The sequence below is a fragment of the Zophobas morio genome, unplaced genomic scaffold (genome assembly GCF_036711695.1).
Source record: "Zophobas morio isolate AGI-343-1 ecotype UQ-CSIRO unplaced genomic scaffold, CSIRO_AGI_Zmor_V1 ptg000017l, whole genome shotgun sequence".
Taxonomy (NCBI): domain Eukaryota; kingdom Metazoa; phylum Arthropoda; class Insecta; order Coleoptera; family Tenebrionidae; genus Zophobas; species Zophobas morio.
The window spans coordinates 2,741,240-2,743,920 of record NW_026972122.1 but is presented as its reverse complement, the minus strand read 5'-3'; the positions used below and the strand labels follow the sequence as shown (position 1 = coordinate 2,743,920).

Genomic DNA, 2,681 nt, shown 5'->3' with positions numbered 1-2,681 from the left:
TGGAGCACTTCGGGGCGATCCTCTTGTGTTATTTTGTCAAAATTTCTCTTTTCACAGCAATTCAACTCCCCCCAAAACCTCATTTCTCCTCTTTTTTACAAACTAAACGTGCACATCGTTGCTTATGTTTAACGATTTTCTTGACTGATTTTTTTTTTAATTCAAATTATTCAAATGCGATTTCGCGCTGCAGTTAATTTTTTTTCAGCACAAAATTTTTAATTCAAATTCGGTGACCACATTTTAATCTACAATTTTTCATAAATTGTTTTAATGTGGTAAAATTAGGCATTTTTTTTTTTTAAATAATGAATATGAACAAACATGGATGAAAGTTACCTTTAGTTTGTGGATGACTATAGTTTCAAAGGTTTTATAAATTGTATTGTTGGTTGCGTTTCGACTTGTTTTGCGGCGAAGTTCTTGTAAATGATCTTATAGTTTAGTGTACTTAGATATCAGGCAGCAGATACTAAAATTCAATGCTAAATGAACTACAGAACTTTAAAAAAAACTGACTGATGGCATCCCTCCCTAACAATTGATGACGTCATTTCAGTCAAATTTTTAAATACCGAATGTTTAGTTGGAGAATTCATCAAACTGGTCTTGATCTTTTGTAAACATTGTAAAGTATAGATAAAATATGTATTGATGACAGCTAACATCGCGGAAATGTGAATTATACCGAACATTATGGATTAATAAAACACATGCGTTTTTCGCTATGTTTTTCTTCTATCAAAAGAGGAAAACTAACTTGATGATTTTTTCAGTTGAGCACCCGATAGTCTCTTAAAAAAAAGGGGGGCAACTAATGCTGGAAACAACGCTAACTTACGAATATTTTTCAATGCTACTCCCTGGATAGGAAGACAAAGTGGATTCTCAACAATAGGGCCTATAGTAGTATTAGATCTAATACTAACAATAGTATTACCAGAGAACATAGAGAAACGTTGTAGTTTAAATCAGAAGACGGTTTAAGGACGCTTTTTACTTTTGACAAATCGACAATTCCAAAGAAAGTTAGATTTATAATTACACGTGTACTACACAAAAATTGTCTTGTTATAACCAAATATGATCTCAAAATTTATATTAAAACTAGAAAGTTCGCCTGTGTTCGGCGGTTGAAGACTCCAACGTCAATAAGGGTGATTTTGCCAGCAGTCTAACGCATCTAGATTAAACTATGGTATTACCAAAGAACATAGAGAAGCGTCATAGTTTAAATTAAATGACGGTTGAGGCACAGTATATCATACAGTAGAGACAGCTCGTCAAATATTGGAACAACGTGTCCTTACCCAACCGTTTTGATTAGGCGGGATTTTTGAAACGAAGTGGAATATTGGTTGCCTAAATTACAAATACAGCTCGTCCGTCAAACAATGTAAAAGGAACTGATATAAACATCGGATGAATATTAATAAACTGAAACCATTTTTTGGAGTGTTGTATGAAGACTACGAAGAAAATACCACTTTGAACAATAAAAAAGAATTGTGCTTATATTTATTTTATTCATTAATAAAAGTCACTTTACCGAGTTAATTTCAACATAAACGTATCAACTACCTTCAATTTTCGCCAAGTGTGAACCGTTTGAAGAGTCAGAAAGTGAACGCTGTTGTTTTCATCTTCCTTGGGAAAAGTACTTTGATGTTTTTGGTTGAATTTTTGTTGTTAGTTAAATTAGTGAAGTGATTCTGAGAACCTTTTCATAGTAACATGAACTACAGTGGTAGACCACCTCGTGATTGCAGGCACAATGAAAAAACCTGCTTCAGGGGCTTCTTTAAATTTCCCTTGGAATCTGTAAGATAAGAAATATAAAGAATTATATTATTCTATAATCAATAAAAAATTATTTGGTATGCAATTTTTACAACACAGTGAAAATTCCAATAGTTGTAATGATTTAGGATCTATTTTACTAGCAATTGAATCTAAAGAAAGTAACCAGTGTCAAATTATTAATACAGTTTTAAGCTGAACAACTTTTGCACATAAATCTATGGAAGTAAATATGACAGACTACAGACATCTGGACATGGAGGAACAAATTTCTTTAAGTTATGTCTGTGGATACTTAATGAAGAAATGCTGGATGAAATATACCTGAGAAACATGTAGTTATTTTGCCGTTGCACGTAATGTCATCATATATGATAAACTTCTCTGTCACTTCAACGCCTTTGATGATGATCCAACATTTGGTAATCCTCAAGCTGGCAATTCACGTTCCAACGCTGCAGTACGATTGTATTGGATGCAACTGTTGTACAATTCTGTTAAAAAGCAGCAGTACACACACACGTTACAACCTTGCAGTTAAAAATTTGCGATCGTGATGACAACATGTCCGACGAAATGACGAAAATGTACTTTTATAGTTGCTCTCACGGTTTGAATAACATACACTGTCGAGTCATGTCCACACATGATCAAATTTCCATTCAATACAACACGATTGTACTGCTGCAGGCAGACTTGTTCACCAACCGTACACAGCCAACCAATTTACTTGATCGCATACACAGACGTTCAAAAATACTTCAATTTCGTCGTATCCAACACAATTGTACTGCGGCGTTGGAACGTGAGTGGCGGGCTTAAGATGCTACATGAAGCATTCACCTTTTATGTTGCAGCCCTAGAACAACGATTTGCTTCAT

At 34.1% G+C, this 2,681-nt stretch overlaps 1 long non-coding RNA gene across 1 annotated transcript; it reads right to left on the bottom strand.

The window, feature by feature from the left end:
* Positions 1–1,506: 1,506 nt before the first annotated feature.
* Positions 1,507–2,358, bottom strand: LOC135130515 (uncharacterized). The gene is made up of 2 exons (XR_010280802.1): positions 2,125–2,358; positions 1,507–1,819 (listed from the first exon to the last, which is right to left on the bottom strand). It is a non-coding gene; the product is annotated as an uncharacterized LOC135130515 (long non-coding RNA).
* Between the last annotated feature and the right edge of the window lie 323 nt (positions 2,359–2,681).